This window comes from Rhododendron vialii, chromosome 11a (genome assembly GCF_030253575.1).
Source record: "Rhododendron vialii isolate Sample 1 chromosome 11a, ASM3025357v1".
Lineage (NCBI taxonomy): Eukaryota > Viridiplantae > Streptophyta > Magnoliopsida > Ericales > Ericaceae > Rhododendron > Rhododendron vialii.
Genome location: NC_080567.1, coordinates 27,227,404 through 27,238,115, shown reverse-complemented (window position 1 = coordinate 27,238,115; position 10,712 = coordinate 27,227,404).

The window sequence follows — 10,712 nt, the reverse complement described above, 5'->3', positions numbered from 1 at the left end:
TTAAGACCAAATCGAAATACAAAGTATTTATAAGTTTAACAACTTACCATGCACCTCTAAATTCTATATTCCTGCCACACATTGATGTGTGATTCAAACACCTGTGTGTAGACAAAATCATTTGGAATTATTTTAATTGTCTTTTTACGTGATTCCTATAATTTTTTGGATTTATCATCCGCAATTACAAAAGAGATTTAAAAATATTAAAAATTATGATTAAAAGTTGTAAGAAATCACTAAAAAAGAAAACAATTAGAAAATACAGTTTTTCACTGCCTTTAGTATTTGCTTTATGTAGACTTTTTAAACTTCAACTACATTTTTATACTTCTTTAATTTATCTCGTTAAAATAAATGACTAATTTCTAAGATTTGATAGGAAAAAAAAGAAAAGAAAAAACTAAGTAAATATTAACACTATAAACTCCCTTCTTGTTTTTTATTATTTAATAAAAAATAAGTTTCACACATACCCCTTTGATTATTCCGAAAGTCCGCATAGCCCCCGGCAAAACTTGAGACACAGGCCGCTTCTCCCCGCCACCCCTCTCTCTCTCTCTCTCTCAAACCCTTGGAGTTTTTGGCCGAAATGGCCATAATCTGTAATCAAATTTGAAGAATATCCATCTTTCTAAACGTTTTGTAAAAATAGGCCATTGCTCCTTTTCAAAAGGCGTTATAGTGGTTAGGTGTCATGTGGCCGCCACGTAGGTAGCGCCTCTTTAAGAAGAGCTATAATTTTAACCATAATAGCTCCAATGATTCCTTTTGGCTTTTGTATCCATTGACTTCACCAGCCTATCGCCAAAGTACTCCACACGCTTGTAGAAGATAAACATAATAGTTGCCATGATCGGGAGGTGTCTGGCTTTTTTTACGACCCCATTGAAGCTCTCAGAGTAATTGGTAGTTTCGCTGTCGTACCGCCTACCTCCATCGTATGCAAACATCCATTGTTTTTTGTTGAGCAGGTTAAGTTCTTGATAGATACGTTCGTTGGCGAACCTTTTCAATCGGGTTAGTTTGGCTTTGAACTTTTTCTTTAGACATTCCATTGCGCAGTGTAAGGACCCGTATTTTTTCGGATATTATTTGAACATTTTATAAAAAAAAAAAATAATAATAAAATAAAATGTGAAATTGATTGAGTTTATTTTAATTGTGGGTCAATGTGCAAGAGTTTAAAATATGTGGGTGTTAGTGTGATAAGGTGCATGTGTGTATAAGTGTGTGTGTGCCAGGGGAAAATAATTCCCAAAACCCCATCCCATTCTCTCTCCCGTTCTCTCTCTCGGCTCTCTCTACCTCTCTCACTCCCTCACCCAAAAACTCACCTCTAAATTCAAAACCCACAACAAATAACCTCCATTCCATCTTCTACTCGTGTATTGTGGTCCGTATCGCTCCGGTTCGAGCTCGGAGAAGTTGTATTCCGGTTGGAACAAGGTTTTCGGAAAGCTAGGGCTTGTAACTTCTTGGGTTTCGTGCTCCGACTTCGAGGTAGGGAATTCTACCTCACTTTATATGCTATTTGAGTGTTTTTATGCCTTATTCGAGCTGGTATTGGTTGTCGTTGAGATTGGATCGAAACTTAAAATTTTCTGTCGAAATCTGTTGAAATCGTCTGTAAGTAACTCCTCCTACCGGTAGGAGCTTTTACCCTACCGGTAGAACGATTGAGAAATTTTGTCAACCAGCTCAAACGTACAGCAGCAGCTCAAAAGCTGCTCAATGTATCGAACTTCTACCGGTAGGAATTTCCTGCCTACCGGTAGGTCACGCTCGAATTTGAATGTTGACCTTTCTGTTTCCAAGTTCTACCGGTAGGACTTGCTTGCCTACCGGTAGGTTGCGTGAATTGGACTTTCTACCGGTAGGACTTGTTCACCTACCGGTAGGTCTAGGTTTTATCGGAATGTTAGCCTTTCTGTTTTCAAGTTCTACCGGTAGGACTTGCTTGCCTACCGGTAGGAGACTAGAAGTTTCACCTGCTTTCACCTGCTTATTTGAGCTGCTGCAGTATCTTTCAGCTGCTTTCCTATATCTTTCAACTTGCATGTCAAAGCCTCTCATCGACTCTAATGAGCTTGTTTGTGTATTCTTCCAAGTGTTTTGATGAGTATTACTCATTTCTCACTTAGAGTGGCATCCAATGGACTAGAGTGAACATGTCTAGGGATTCGATGAGTAGTGTTGCAATCCGTTCCCTCTCTCGATTCGTAAATTTCTTAGATTCGTTTAGTACATGCTTTTACGGACTCCAAGTATAGAAACTAGATGATCAGGCATCGTAAAGTCTAGTCATGGGTTAATATGTGGCGTGTGAAGGTACGGGAAATGTACTTAGAGGTACGGTGAGGACGCGTGAGGTTATGGTGTACTTAAAGGAATAGGCGTGTAATAATTAATTAGTCCGAGTCTTGATATGGATGACAGTTAGGAACGGTTTGAGATGTAGTCAACGTGGTAGATTGGTAGATTGTTTGGAATGCTTGAAGTGAAAATTGATGTGAGAAAGAATTGTTTGAAATGAGGAAATAACTCGTGTCCTCTCGACTCGTCAAGCCTTTTAATCCTTTTGACACTCTCTCTATGAGGCTCAAGTGTAGAAACTAACGGATAAAGTATGGTAGGATTATATGTACGGGCTTAGTATGCTATGTCAAATGTGAATGGCTAAATTAATGAAAAGGCATGAACATGTATATTTGTGGAGTCACGTAATGATTAATTAAAATTCAGTGGTATAACCGTTAAAGGGATGATGAAATTGATTATGAAATGATGTCGATTGTGAAAAGTGTGAAAGGTGACCCAAGTGGTCGTTATTGAGGGAAAAGACTCGGGGTGACCCTGCGCTCGAGGGAACTAGACCCGAGGTGACCCAACTGATTCATATTATTGGAGGAAAAGACTTGGGGTGACCCTGCGCTCGAGGGAACTAGACCCAAGGTGACCCCACCTGATTATTGTTATTGAGGGAAAAGACTCGGGGTGACCCTGCGCTCGAGGGAACTAGACCCGAGGTGACCCTAGTGATTATTTGATGGGAAATACCGGATTAAAGGAAAAGAAAGGTTTTGCAATTAAGGGATTTAATGAAGATCAATGTGGACACGAGAAAGATTGTACTATCATACGGAGAATAATAAGATGTTTTGATTTGATTATAGACAAGTGTGAGATGACGTGAGTTTAATAATGTAACTAGTTAAAGAAGTAAACGGCTAGTGACATTGATGTGAAGTCTAGGACTCTTAGGCGATAATTCGCAGCTTGTTGGTAGTCATTTGTGGTATAGGCGTATCTGTCAGTACTCATTCATTCTCGGTGCATGGTTCATTCAAATTGCATATAGCTTGAGTTTAGAATTTTCTACTGGGCTAGTGTAGCTCAACCAAATCTTTCTTTTCAGGTTCTGATGCCGGGCAATAGATTGCATGCATTATGTGCTTGACAGTAAAAGACTTTTGGAAGCTGACATCACTGGTTATTTCGTCATCTTTGTGAAGATCTCATTTTGTTAAAGGTGGTTTTGTAACTAATTATTACTGAATTTTCTTTTGACTAAAGTTGTAATTATCTAAACTTAAGGACTTGTTTGTAAATTAAACAGGTGGGAAACTCATTTGGGTAACGTATATGATATGCGAGGTTTCTCTTTTATTGAAATGTATTACTTAATTATGTTGAAAATCGAGGGCGTGACAACTTGGTATCAGAGCATAAGTTTAGAACACCTCGAGACCGTGGGGAGACTTTTGGTCTCATGGGTTCAAAAAAAATCGATGCATCTTTTTACAAAAATCACATGTGTGCTTGCATGAAGAGTCAGTATGTCGATGTGACATTGCATATATATATCACATAGAGTGGCACAAAGTTGTTGACTTCGGTTGGAAAGGTTGGAGACCTGTAGCACATAATTAGGTGGCTAATGTTGATGATTTCATTTCTTATGCTTCCATAGTAGGATGTCTTCGAGACGTGGAGATAGGTGTGGTGAGACTGGGGATCGTGAGCACCAGGGCTGTAGTGCAAACGGGGAGAATGAAGTGAGTCAATGTACCAGGGATGAAGCGATGTTTCCTGAGATTGCTGAGTGCGGAAAAGGTGTCGAGACACTGGAAGGTGCGCAAGGTGGTGTGAATGTGGGAGAAATTAGGCATCGAGTCGTTAGCACAAAATCATCTTCTAAGAGTGTTGAGAGTTCAGGAAGGCAGAAACCTAGAGTATTAAATCACTTTACTCAGGACCAGCAGGGCTTTAAGCCACCTCTTTATATCGGGACTCCAAGAGCTCTTCTCAAGTGTCAGACTATGTGTTATCGATGTCGTCAGTTTGGCCATATTCGTTCTCAATGTCCACGGCGTGGGGGATCTTGTTATACTTGCGGTGAACGTGGCCACATGGCAAGGAATTGTCCTCGGGGATTGGGAGTACATGGTGAGTCGAGCTCGATGCAGCAGGAAACACATACGTCGAAACAGCAACAGATGCAGTTCCGCCGCTAAACTACCACCCCCCCCTTATTCTCTAGCTCTTAGAAGCGTCACTTGTTTGAGGTATCATTTATTCCTAGTTGTGCTACTCATTCTCTACAATACCTTTGATTTGGAAGCATTTCACTCATTGAGAATCCTATTCTTGTCCATGTTTGGAATAGAAAATAAGAAATCTTAGTCCACGCGTGTTGAGAAATATCGATAGATCATATTTGCCGAGATTGGAGGTTAATCATTCCGTATTGAAGTGTTGTCTTTGACCTCTTTAAATTGCTTATATCGAGATTTGGTCTGATTTGGACAGGGATTGTTTGTATCCATGATGATTGGTGACATCTCAAATGTGAGTTTAGAAGAGTCGTTTCTTTTATTACCATCTTTCATTGGCCGAGCTGAATATTGCCAGAATTGTATCGTAATTTATTCTTCCATGAAATCCAGTGGGTGGATGACCCGTTATAATTCTCAGTATTTGAGTCAATTGTCATGCGATCCCTTCCTAACTTTTCTTGGGCATATTTAAATTCTTATAGCGAAGTATCTTATGACACTGTTGCTATCAAATTTGACAAGTGTTTCTCGTTCCCTATTCGAGGTCTTATTTGACATCATCCTGCTTGAGATAAGTTTTCATTGGTCAGTTTAGATTTCCTTGATGCGATTATCATTTTCGTCGTTTGCTTATAACCGTTATTCCATATGAGTATTTAATTTGCAACATCAATCTGTTGAACCCAACCTTTAGCTATGTACCGTATGAAATACAAATTCGTTAACACTATCAAAATTTAGACCTTGTACCCATCATTGCCTGCTTGGGCCATCATTCATTGTGGTCCCATGACTAAGAAGTCATATGATTTGAACTCATATCCTCTTTGTATCTATTTGTTTGCCCTTGCCTATTTGGTTGGTTCGAATTTCCATTGTTGGAGTCAAATCTTGTGGTGACATATCTATTGATGTCTATTCATTGACACCGTTCAATACAAATTCAATTGTGGAAATTACTTTCAGTGGTATTTTACTCTGTCGTGGTTCCTCGATTCTGGAGGCACATGATTCATCTTGTGATGCTTAGTCTCAAATTGTTGAAAGTTCTACTCATTTCTAGTATGGAAAATTTCCTATTTTGGATCAATTGGTTTGCGCGAGATCAGTCTCATTACCTGGAACTTATTCATAATATCGAAATCTTTCGTTTGAAAAATGTTATCCGTTGACTCCTCTGACTTGTAAAGCAATAAGAGAGTTATGACCTGTCACTTCAAATTTCGTGAGTTGGCATAAATAGGTACTTCGAGTTTGTTGCCGAACCGCCGTAAAGATTCCAAGTGCTCTCTAAATTTCAGATGCCCTATTGCTGTTCTTCAAATTCTTGATTAATGCTGCTTGAGTTTTGTAGCTTATTCGTTTCATTTGAGATGACGAATCGAATCCTTCTCGTAATATAGAATGACCCAACCTAGAGTGAAAATTTGGTGCGGCCTTTAGAAGGATTGGCTTGTGTTATGGACCCGCTAAAACAATTAATTCGATTCGCCAACGATAGTTGGAAGCTCGAGGGAGAATGACCGAAAAGAGAAAGGTAAAGATCGTCAAAGATTGCTAACTGCGGAGGGCTGACCAAAGGATTGTGTTGACCGTCGACGTCACCCAATGTTATTTGAAGAAGGGAAATCATGAATTTCGTAAAGCATAGTTGCGTTGGGGCTTGTCTCGTTCTGGGCAGAAAAGAAGCGTTCACCGTAAGAAGGATAGTCTAAGTGTCGGACACTATGTGCGTGTTTTGGGATACCCAGGCGACAACCGGTGAAATCCACTTGGAAGAGGCGCTTGATCACCGCCCATTCTAGATGGAAGTCTCGGGAAGTCAAATGGATTATCTGATTATACTTAGGAGGTAAGATCTCCATGGTGAGATAGATAATTGTGTATAGGATTTGTATAATAAAGAAAAGTTTAGAAACTGTGTACCGTTTGACGTTACCGCCTGACTTTTTCAAAATATATGATGCATTATGTATACGGAGATTGAGGAGGTATGAAATAAATCCATTGCATGTGTTAGAGAGGTCCGAAATTGAATTAGAAGCTCAAGTGTCCTATGATGAGAAACCGATGCGTACCGTAGACTCGTGTAATCCATTGTTGAAAGGTAAGCTGATGTTGTTAGTGCATGGTTACGTGGAAATGGGGGTACGAAGTTCGAAAGATATACGCGTGTTTGTTGTGGTTTGCTTGATATGAATCTAGACGTGGACTTCGATGATTATTGAATTGTTGCGTGATGGATAGTGCTACGGTTCGAGTGTGTTGATATGTTATTTGGCATGGCTAGATTAGTTTTAGCAAATTTCGAGGACGAAATTTCTTTAAGGAGGGTAGGGTGTAAGGACCCGTATTTTTTCGGATATTATTTGAACATTTTATAAAAAAAAAAAATAATAATAAAATAAAATGTGAAATTGATTGAGTTTATTTTAATTGTGGGTCAATGTGCAAGAGTTTAAAATATGTGGGTGTTAGTGTGATAAGGTGCATGTGTGTATAAGTGTGTGTGTGCCAGGGGAAAATAATTCCCAAAACCCCATCCCATTCTCTCTCCCGTTCTCTCTCTCGGCTCTCTCTACCTCTCTCACTCCCTCACCCAAAAACTCACCTCTAAATTCAAAACCCACAACAAATAACCTCCATTCCATCTTCTACTCGTGTATTGTGGTCCGTATCGCTCCGGTTCGAGCTCGGAGAAGTTGTATTCCGGTTGGAACAAGGTTTTCGGAAAGCTAGGGCTTGTAACTTCTTGGGTTTCGTGCTCCGACTTCGAGGTAGGGAATTCTACCTCACTTTATATGCTATTTGAGTGTTTTTATGCCTTATTCGAGCTGGTATTGGTTGTCGTTGAGATTGGATCGAAACTTAAAATTTTCTGTCGAAATCTGTTGAAATCGTCTGTAAGTAACTCCTCCTACCGGTAGGAGCTTTTACCCTACCGGTAGAACGATTGAGAAATTTTGTCAACCAGCTCAAACGTACAGCAGCAGCTCAAAAGCTGCTCAATGTATCGAACTTCTACCGGTAGGAATTTCCTGCCTACCGGTAGGTCACGCTCGAATTTGAATGTTGACCTTTCTGTTTCCAAGTTCTACCGGTAGGACTTGCTTGCCTACCGGTAGGTTGCGTGAATTGGAGTTTCTACCGGTAGGACTTGTTCACCTACCGGTAGGTCTAGGTTTTATCGGAATGTTAGCCTTTCTGTTTTCAAGTTCTACCGGTAGGACTTGCTTGCCTACCGGTAGGAGACTAGAAGTTTCACCTGCTTTCACCTGCTTATTTGAGCTGCTGCAGTATCTTTCAGCTGCTTTCCTATATCTTTCAACTTGCATGTCAAAGCCTCTCATCGACTCTAATGAGCTTGTTTGTGTATTCTTCCAAGTGTTTTGATGAGTATTACTCATTTCTCACTTAGAGTGGCATCCAATGGACTAGAGTGAACATGTCTAGGGATTCGATGAGTAGTGTTGCAATCCGTTCCCTCTCTCGATTCGTAAATTTCTTAGATTCGTTTAGTACATGCTTTTACGGACTCCAAGTATAGAAACTAGATGATCAGGCATCGTAAAGTCTAGTCATGGGTTAATATGTGGCGTGTGAAGGTACGGGAAATGTACTTAGAGGTACGGTGAGGACGCGTGAGGTTATGGTGTACTTAAAGGAATAGGCGTGTAATAATTAATTAGTCCGAGTCTTGATATGGATGACAGTTAGGAACGGTTTGAGATGTAGTCAACGTGGTAGATTGGTAGATTGTTTGGAATGCTTGAAGTGAAAATTGATGTGAGAAAGAATTGTTTGAAATGAGGAAATAACTCGTGTCCTCTCGACTCGTCAAGCCTTTTAATCCTTTTGACACTCTCTCTATGAGGCTCAAGTGTAGAAACTAACGGATAAAGTATGGTAGGATTATATGTACGGGCTTAGTATGCTATGTCAAATGTGAATGGCTAAATTAATGAAAAGGCATGAACATGTATATTTGTGGAGTCACGTAATGATTAATTAAAATTCAGTGGTATAACCGTTAAAGGGATGATGAAATTGATTATGAAATGATGTCGATTGTGAAAAGTGTGAAAGGTGACCCAAGTGGTCGTTATTGAGGGAAAAGACTCGGGGTGACCCTGCGCTCGAGGGAACTAGACCCGAGGTGACCCAACTGATTCATATTATTGGAGGAAAAGACTTGGGGTGACCCTGCGCTCGAGGGAACTAGACCCAAGGTGACCCCACCTGATTATTGTTATTGAGGGAAAAGACTCGGGGTGACCCTGCGCTCGAGGGAACTAGACCCGAGGTGACCCTAGTGATTATTTGATGGGAAATACCGGATTAAAGGAAAAGAAAGGTTTTGCAATTAAGGGATTTAATGAAGATCAATGTGGACACGAGAAAGATTGTACTATCATACGGAGAATAATAAGATGTTTTGATTTGATTATAGACAAGTGTGAGATGACGTGAGTTTAATAATGTAACTAGTTAAAGAAGTAAACGGCTAGTGACATTGATGTGAAGTCTAGGACTCTTAGGCGATAATTCGCAGCTTGTTGGTAGTCATTTGTGGTATAGGCGTATCTGTCAGTACTCATTCATTCTCGGTGCATGGTTCATTCAAATTGCATATAGCTTGAGTTTAGAATTTTCTACTGGGCTAGTGTAGCTCAACCAAATCTTTCTTTTCAGGTTCTGATGCCGGGCAATAGATTGCATGCATTATGTGCTTGACAGTAAAAGACTTTTGGAAGCTGACATCACTGGTTATTTCGTCATCTTTGTGAAGATCTCATTTTGTTAAAGGTGGTTTTGTAACTAATTATTACTGAATTTTCTTTTGACTAAAGTTGTAATTATCTAAACTTAAGGACTTGTTTGTAAATTAAACAGGTGGGAAACTCATTTGGGTAACGTATATGATATGCGAGGTTTCTCTTTTATTGAAATGTATTACTTAATTATGTTGAAAATCGAGGGCGTGACACGCAGACTGTCACGCCCTGGATTTTCAACATAATAATAATAATATTTTCAATTAAAAACTTCGCAACAATTCAACGTAATACCCCCAAATACTTTCCATAATCCATCCAAGAGAAAAATCAAGTTTTAAAAGTTTACATTAATGGCACTCCGGCCCCAAATTCTTAAACAATAATCCCAAGAGAGTAAGGCAAAAGAATATAATTGAAATTACGATTACATCTTCAAAAGGATTTTACAAAAGATGCCATGGTAATTCCTCGGTGTTAGCTTTCAAAAGTATGGTCAAATGCACAGCACGCACTCCATATCAATGCCCTGAGAGGTACCTGAAAATAATAATAGGTTGAGCTACACTAGCCCAGCAGAGAAATCTTTGCTCACACTATATGCATATGAGATGATTTATGCACCGGAAAGAACAATGACAACAGTAAGATTCTCACATGAACCGAAGCAAGGATCTATGACTTGATAACCGACACCATTTTCACACTTGAAGCATAACACTCTCTAAGTTCTCCGCTTTCAATATATCGAATGTTCTCGATTTCTTTTCCGGGCAAATGGGACCCCGTGCATCCCATATTCGTTCCGGCATCACACCGAGCGGTGGATCCGTGGCTTTCTTGTGCACTTCCGGGCATTTGGGACCCCGTGCGTCCCGTTTCCGGCATCCCACCTCATAGTGGTTCCGTGGCTTTCTTCGTATCGTTCTATTGTTCTAAAACGCAATTTTTCATTCTACAAGCCTCAATACCGTATAGCATAATCCATGTCAAGTCCATATCCTTCATAAAATATGCCACAATGCTCACATAATAACCCGAATGCATAAACAAAGGAAACAAGTATCATATTCATTTAGTTTTACGCTTATCTTTATTATAACGAGGTCTAAAAGAGTAGGGACGAACAACGAGTCGTTGGAACACAAGCAACAAAGTTTAGAGATGACTAAAATATGATTGGGGAGTGTTAGAGGTGATCGGGAGCCAATACAATCGACGAATGATCAATAGAGTTCAAAAACAGTTTTCTTAGGCATTGGTACCAATACCTCAAAAAGTAGGTATTGGTACTAAACCAATCCAGAGAGCAATCCAAGATCAAGGTATTGATACCTCAAAAAGTAGGTATTGATACTAAGGTATTGATACCTAAAAA